At 31.0% G+C, this 8751-nt stretch overlaps 1 long non-coding RNA gene across 1 annotated transcript; it reads right to left on the bottom strand.

Moving 5' to 3' along the window:
• Window positions 1–3595: 3595 nt before the first annotated feature.
• Window positions 3596–5594, bottom strand: LOC140452925 (uncharacterized). Its single transcript, XR_011952251.1, has 3 exons — window positions 5207–5594; window positions 4960–5150; window positions 3596–4904 (listed from the first exon to the last, which is right to left on the bottom strand). It is a non-coding gene; the product is annotated as an uncharacterized lncRNA (long non-coding RNA).
• Window positions 5595–8751: the final 3157 nt, after the last annotated feature.

The following is an 8751-nucleotide window of genomic DNA, read 5'->3' on the forward strand; positions in this document are numbered from 1 at the left end:
ATTCCACAGGTCTTCAATTATCAACAACAAAATCAAAGGCTATGCTATTTTCAAAAAAAAAAGAAGTTATATCACTCCAGAATTAAAACTATTTAATAAAGAACTAAAATATGTTGAGAAAATTAAATGTCTAGGCATGACATTTGACAACAGATTATCCTGGAACCACCACATTCATGATCTAAAAAGTACTTCTCAATCTGCACTTAACATTATAAAAACTGTTGCACACAATACGTGGGGAGCAGATAGTAAAACACTGACCCTTATGTACAAGTCTTTGATCAGGTCCAAACTCGACTACGCTTGTATTATTTATGATTCAGCAAAACCATATATCATAAAACAACTCGATCGAATACAAAATAGTGCTTTGCGAACTATACTAGGTGCTTTTTATATTAGCCCTACTGAAAGTTTACACTGTGAAGCTGGAGAAGTCCCCCTGGAATTCCGAAGAAAACAACTTTCACTAACATATGCGGCATCAATACAGGCAAATCCTATGAATCCTGTTAACCACTATGTAAATTCAGACCGTTTTAGGAATATCTTTAAAACTCATGCTAGGCTTGACCTTCCTTTTTATGAAAGGGTAAATAGATACCTCAATGAACTTGAATTCAAATTCTAAGATACCTATTGTATACCCGATATTAACACTGTTATCCCTTGGACTGTTCCCATACCATCTATCAATACCAAACTCTCCATATATAAAAAAGCAGATAGCCATCCCAAAGCATGATATCAATATGTCCTCCAAGAGTTCAAGACATACAGTAACCATACTCTTATATATACCGATACCTCTAAAAATGTTAATGAAACTCCCTAAATTAACATCCATTTACACAGCCGAATTAACCGCTATTCTCAATGCAATAAATTTTGTGGTAGAAAATAGTATCAAAAACCCTGTCATTATTACGGATTTTCTAAGTTCTGTAATTGCCCTAAGTAACTTATATCCTTGTCATCCAAGTCTACTACTTATTAAATCAGCATTACGCCAACTGCAAACTATGAACATAAATGTCAACTTTGTATGGATTCCTTCCCATATTGGAATTGCTGGTAACGAAGAAGTAGATTCCGTGGCAAAACTAGCAATCTCGAGTCTGAAAGCTGTAGAAATCAGAAGCATTCCACATCTAGATATATAACCTGTAATCAAGAACTTAATAATCAATAATTGGCAGACCAAGTGGAATCAGTCAACATCCAAACTACGAGAAGTAAAACATTCCATATTACCTTGGAAATCAACCCCAAATAAGCGTAAACATCAAACCATCCTATCTTGTCTGAGAATAGGCCACACCGCCATCACCCATAAACATCTGCTGGAGAGTGAATTAAAACCACAGTGCAACGTATGTGATGTTGTGCTCAGTATTCGCCATATTTTACTGGAGCGTCCTTTATATCGCATGGAAAGACTTCGATATAAATTACAAGATACTTTACAGGCAATATTAAGTGACGGAACTGATATGAAAAATTTGATATCATACTTACATTTCATAAATGTACTAAATAAACTGTAAAACTCTAAATTGTACGCTAATGACCCTTTGAGGTTGAGGCATAAATAAATAAAAAAAAATATATTATTTTTATCATGTAGAACCTGTTGTAACTAGAATTGGTCCTCTAATGTTCAGCATGAAGCCGTACAAGCATTTCCATTATATACATAAGTATATTTTATGGCATCCTCAAAACACGCTCAAAATCGGATTGTTCCCTAACCATAAAATGACTTTCCTAGTCATAGAAGGAAAATTTGTGGACTTCTTTTTCCTGAAAATTATAATAAAAATAAAGATATTTCAAAATGCAGATATAATATTCCGATAATTGACCGATAAACGTAACTTAGAATTCTAACCAGAATTGATAAAAAAAGTATGTGCAGTTATTGAATAGATTTTTGGTTGGTTTAAAAGGTCTCTCTCCTAACTGGTGGAAATAGTTTAAAAAACGATACTCACAATGTAACAACTGCTACTATAATTAGAGTAACTTCTACAATCTGCTATTTGTAAACTACTTTTTAAGAAGACCATAAAATGACATCAATTATACACATGACTTCATTCATGGCCCGTTTAAAACACAGCTCAACATAGGTAAGGTTTCCAGACATAAAATGTTTGTCCCAGTCGCATAAGAAAAATTTAAGCACTTCTTCTTTCTGAAAATTATAACGAAGAAGATATTTCCAAATGCTGAAATCTATTTTCGGTAATTGGTTGGCCGAAAGATTTAGTTTTTAAAATCATAAATAACATTGATAAAAATAATTATTATTCTCAACAGATTTCGGATAGCATTAAATATGTATTATTTTTTTTTATTTTAGTTTGATGGCCTTGGCCAATTAAACAGACAAATTTAAAGACAAACAATATTTACAATCAGAGGAATTTTTTTACAATCAGAGGAATAAACATACAATCATCCGTACAATTTAACGTACAATTTTTAATAAATTAAAATTTTTTTTTCCTGCGCTAAGACATAACACGATTCAACATCTCGGAGGTTTACATCTTCCTTTTCATTTTTTAATTCTTTAATATATTTTTTTGTATATATATATATATATATATATATATATATATATATATATATATATATATATATATATATATCTACGGCATTAAGTGAACTCCGCCCATGTTAAAATTCAGGTTCAATTGAGCTCCGTGGTCAAGTGGATACCGATATACGGAGCTCACTTGACAATTCCGTAATATTGGTTCAGTCGATTCATCAACATGTAGAGTTTAATAATTTATAAAAATTTTTTGGAGCCCGTAAATACCCCTGTATCATAAATGTATATCGCTTAGTTCACGTGTATATATTATAGGGGTCGTTCAGATCTTCTTCATTGTATATTTGAACCATACGTTTATCGGTTTAAGTAAGCTCTGAGAGTTTGGCAACTGTGCGATTATACCGTATATTTTCAACATATACCCTGAACGGTTTATATGGGCTCCTTATTTTTATCTACTGTTTGTAGACAGTGGAATGTCATACGCATTACACTGTGTAACAGAGGATATCATATTACCTGGTATAACCACAGTATATTGCTTATAAAGAATCAGTAGGTTCACTCTGCCGCCAGTCCTTTGTTCTTCATGTTCCATTTTTTTCACGCGCATTACTTCCACGCGCAGATAAATTCCAGTTTTTGATACATTGCTCAATATAATTTTTAATACACTGCTCGAAAATAAATAGGAAAAAAGTGACTTGTGGCGAAATAAAATTTAATTGGATTTTCGGAATAATGAATACTTTCCTAAATTTAGCGTTTTCGACAATTATCAATAGTTTCCCAAAATAATTATTACTGTTTGTCCTTCAAAATGTATTATGTTGAATCCATCAGTTTTGATTAATCGAATATTAATTTTTTGTATTCATTAGAAAATCACACTGTATTCACTGTTACTGGTGAGAAATCTCATAAAACGAAGAGCTAATGAGGAAACTAATTTCTATAGATGAAAAAATAATAATACATTCGAATTATAAATTATATTTTGAAAATTTGAATTTTACAATACCAGTTATAATAAAGATAGGATTATAAAAACACAAGTAGCGAACTATGAATACAAGTTAGAATAGAATATATGTAGTTTCACAATCACAACTTATTAATAACAAAATAATGAAATGAAAAAAGTCATATAGCCTAAAGATCCCACTGTAGGATCACTACGTTCATAACGTAGTTAGTCAAACTCATATTTTTACGTACATTTAAAATTGGAAGAATCTATCTATATAAAAGGCTAGGATGAAAAGTCACACTGTTTATTCAGTAAGGTAACTACGCCACCTAGAAAAGAAATCTGAACTACCAACATCTACCAAAATTAAATGTAATTAATTAAAAGCTGTAAAAACGCTGTTGAGGCAGAAAAAATACACTTTCGACATTGGAGCGTGTGATACGTTAAATGAAAGGGCACTACACAGTATCTTCAATATTAATGAACGTATAGCGACATACGAGATATGATAGGGTACTATGAATAAAAATAGATTTACCATAAGACAAATTTTGATTTTTTGACTAAAGAAGGCCTCAGGTTCAGTACAAAATAAACAACTGATTGAATCCTAACATGCGACATGGCAAATGAAAGGGGAGGATATAATGAATATATTCAGATAGAAAAAATAAACAAGGCGACTATTAAAAGGGCACTACGCAGTATCTTCAATATTAATGAACGTATAACGACATACGAGATATGATAGGGTACTATGAATAAAAATAGATTTACCATATGACAAATTTTGATTTTTTGACTTAAAGAAGGCCTCAGGTTAGGTACAAAATAAACAACTGATTGAATCCTAACATGCGACATGGCAAATGAAAGGGGAGGATATAACGAATATATTCAGATAGAAAAAATAAACAAGGCGACTATTAAAAGGGCACTACACAGTAAATTCAATATTAATGAACGTATAACGACATACGAGATATGATAGGGTACTATGAATAAAAATAGATTTACCATATGACAAATTTGCCATTACAGCTTAGTAAGACCCATCTAGATTTTTGAAGTAACTTCATAAAACCAGCACATAAACAATTAAAACGTTAGACTCCAATTTCAAGCATTAAGCTTAGGAAGAGGCTGTATGAAATCTACCCAGACAAATGCTCTATTAGCCAAAATAGATGAATTATTTCTAGAGTTTAGATTTAGACAGTTATCTACCAAATTCATGGCCAAAACTTACAATTTCCCACAAATATCCAACAATTAGTTTTAAAAATATATGCATACCTTCAATTCTATATGTCAATGATTCCGGAGTACTCGCAAATGTTTGTAACTTCTCCACAGGTGTGCCTACAAAATTACAAAAATGAGTTCTCTCATTATTCACCTGAAAGAAAGAACATACCTTGAACTGGAATGTTTAATCTCACAAGATGAATAAATGGTTTTGCGTTTTTTTTCAACCTGCTTTTAAGCATTCCTGCAAAGGCAGGTTCCTCAAAATGTAAACTGCATATTCTAAAGTGATCATAACAATATTGAGCACTGTACATGGCAAGTTTTTCACATTGAACAATTTTCTTCCATTCTGCAAACCTAAAAATACAACACCGATGAGGTCAATTATATTAAATAGAGAATTTAGTTCTTACCGATTTTCATCCTTGGGAAACCTGAAGAAACTCAAGTTCAAGTTGTTATGGTCCCTGGAATTTTTTCTACATACACAGCAATAATAAACACTTGTTTTAGCTGAATTCATCATAATCCGTCGTTTAAAATAATAAAACCACTTAGAAAACTGGAGAAATATCACAGTAATATGTATTAAAAACGAAATAAACTTATAAAACCAACTAAATAACAAGAAATAAATGAAATTTATATATAAATTACTGAAATAACTGTAATTTCTAGTTTCACAGCATAAACACAAACACGTGTTTGGGTAAAATCAATGTTGCCAAATGTAATCAATCAATGGATAGATACTTATGATTAATTATTTGAGAATATATTAAGTCAGTTAGGCAATATGATTTTTCAAACTTTAGAAGTGTGTATAGTGGCTATGTAAAGAATTTTACCATTTATGAAATTTATTTTCCTCTTTTTGAAGAACTTCTATAATAACTATTTTATTATAAATTTTAAATATTCTTTGAAACTGATGGAATATTTTAAATCTTGCAACAGCGGCATTTTTCGCCAAATCTATTGCGCATATCTTCCAGGAGTGGATTCGAAATTGGAACCGTGAAAATGCGAGAGTGAACTTACTGATTCTTTTTAAGCAATATACTGTGGTATAACTAAGTACTAAAATGTAACTGGTTCTTTAAAAAACAGGTATGTAGATACAAAAGGATTTTGAGCTTATTATTGAATGGAATGTTCACTTGCATAGAAAATTTTATTTTTTCTGTATTTTTAAAGATGTTTTTTTATTAAATATAATTTTATTAGTTCAATGCTGAACTTAATGATGCTGAACTTAATGTTTTTTTAATTACAGAAATTTCGTAATATATTTTGTTTACGTGAGTATGTCTTTGTACATTTTATGTAAGCATCTGATTAATAAAAACTACTTTTATTTTATCCAATCTTCTGCGATATATTGTATAAAGCTTTTTTAATATTTTAGTTCTGGTCGTATTTGTGTACTACATATGATATCTCGATAAAAGGCTATCTCAAAATAAATATGGTTAAGTGCTACAATAGATATTTTTGTGTTAAAATGGGTAGTAGTGTGCACAAAAAGAAAGAATGGTTAATTTGTCTAACAAGGTATATTCGGCAGCAGAAGCATATAGTACAAGCATCTATTTTTTAAGGGCGGAAGGACGTGCGCCTCATTTTTAGCTGACAAACTTGCGAAGAATATTATTTCTGGTCCTCAATTTACCTTTTAGTTTTAAACAATAATCTGTGACTGACCCGGTGTGATACAAACTATTTTCAAGGAATTTATAGGAAGTCTACAGTTCAATGATTTTATGACAAGATTGGATGTTCAGTTTTGTGAAAACGTCTATGTTGAGGAAATTGAAGGAACACCCACGAGTTTTTCAGGGGTTTTGGCTGAAAATTGATTCATAGTTTATTTTTATTGTGCAATATTAGGTGTCTCGTCTATATAATAGAAGTCCTAGTATCTACCGGTATGGATCGTTTGTTTGTGTAAATGTTATACAGTGTAGGTGCCTTTATGCTACCCCAAGCGAGACCGTTCTTCATCTGCTATTCTTACCAGTGAGTGATACAAAAAATATTCTCTTATGTTGGCATACGCAGACAATGTAAGTGAGCTTGTTATCTAAGGGGATATCATATAGTTTTTGGAGAAATATTCTGTAATTTAAGGTATCGTAAGCGGCATTTAGATTGAAAAATACCACCCCTGATACCGGATATTTTTCGTACCCGGTCTTTTTTTTGCCAGGTTTAAGCAAGGTAACAACTTTGGCTTGTCTCTAAATTTTGGGTATCTCCATAATTTGAATACAGTTGTTCATCATCCGGATAAGCCATTGTAGAGTGTTTTTGGTCCAGGTTTCGTAATAAGCTTTGTGCTCGAATCCTCAATGTCGGTAGTTGTATTATTTTTCATTAAATATGTAGATGGGAACTAATGCTAAGGTCAAACAGGTATATAAAAATTGCACCGTCGTACAAGAAATTAAATCTCAACGCTAAAGTTATTGTTTTGCACTTTGTCTTGATTTGTGATCTTATTCATAACATAATTACATATTGCTTTCTACGACGCTCAATCGGTTCTTATTTTATTTTTTCATTGTTTGTGTTTTACTTACGTACGTAGATTCTTATTTTTATTACTGCGGGATGTATTTTTTGATTTAATTTTTTTGCTTAAAACGTAGCAATTGCCAGCTTGTATTCTGTTGTTATTCTCTTTTTTAGTGTTTTTGTTAAAAGTGCCTTTAAATTCCAAATATTTAGACCGATGAAACATTTCAAAGTGATAGCCATATATTTTTTTATTATCGTTGATTTGGAGGACCCTTTTTTGCGCTTTTTTCTATTTAATGTATTAATGTTTTTTGCTTACCAATAATTATTTTCGCTACTGTATTAAACTCATCGTCGAAGGTCCGTATAATATGAGGACCTTAATTATTAAACTGTGAGATTTTCTGTATTTGCTTTCCGGGAGATGCTCTCCAAAACGATGGTAAACGCGATTGGAGACAGGGCATCTTCCTGTTTGAGGTCACTGGACATTTGAAAGTAAGTTGGCAGTTACTTTTCTTATGTATGCCTAGTTCTTCCATAGCATTTTAGTTACAATCTTATAATTATATCATATGTTTGTTGAAAATCTATAAATAACTAGCTTAATGTTTTTTTTTTATTCCCAACATTTTTCATTAAGTATATAATAGTGAATATTTGATCAACGGTTCATTGAATTTTCCTAATTTCACATTAATCTTTCCTAATTTCACATTTGTGGTTGCTGGATGTCAAAGAAGACACCATTTTCCATAGCGGGTACTATGATTCCAATGGGGTAAAGTACAACCTACATATTTGTTGCCAAAATTACTTTGCTGCTGTATCGAGTACCGTTTACTGGTATATGAATTTTGTTACGAATTTATACTGTGTGCTGAACTTTATTAAATCTTTTACCGCGAATTGAAAAGCATGTTTTAACCTTTATTTGTAATATTTTTCGTTACCGTTTAGTGAAACATTATACGTTTATCTAAATAAGTATTTTTGCTTTACATTGATATTTATGTGGCAATTAGCTATAAAGTCATTAGTCTTTCCTGTCGTGTCATATTTTCTTGATTTTTTTGTAGACAAGCGGTTTAGTTTGTGTAATATAATATCCCCAATTCGTTTCATAATATATTGGTTTCAAAACAGCTGTTAGGCGAGTTCATTCACTTTTTAAAGCACTTTGATTTTTAATATTTTGACCACGCATATTTAGGTTTTCCAATATTTGCGATTTGTATAATCTTTATGTATATAATTATCTGTTTATTGATTTTACTTTTTAAATAGAGTTTGGAATGGAATCTTCCTGTTTGAAATCAATGTAAATTTGAAAATAAGTCGACAGTTTTCTTTTCTGTAATGGTATTTCATAGTTTTATTCTTATGATTATATCAGTGTTTGTTTTAAATCTATAAATAACTAGTTTAATGTTTTTTT

This window comes from Diabrotica undecimpunctata, chromosome 11 (assembly GCF_040954645.1).
Source record: "Diabrotica undecimpunctata isolate CICGRU chromosome 11, icDiaUnde3, whole genome shotgun sequence".
Classification (NCBI taxonomy): domain Eukaryota; kingdom Metazoa; phylum Arthropoda; class Insecta; order Coleoptera; family Chrysomelidae; genus Diabrotica; species Diabrotica undecimpunctata.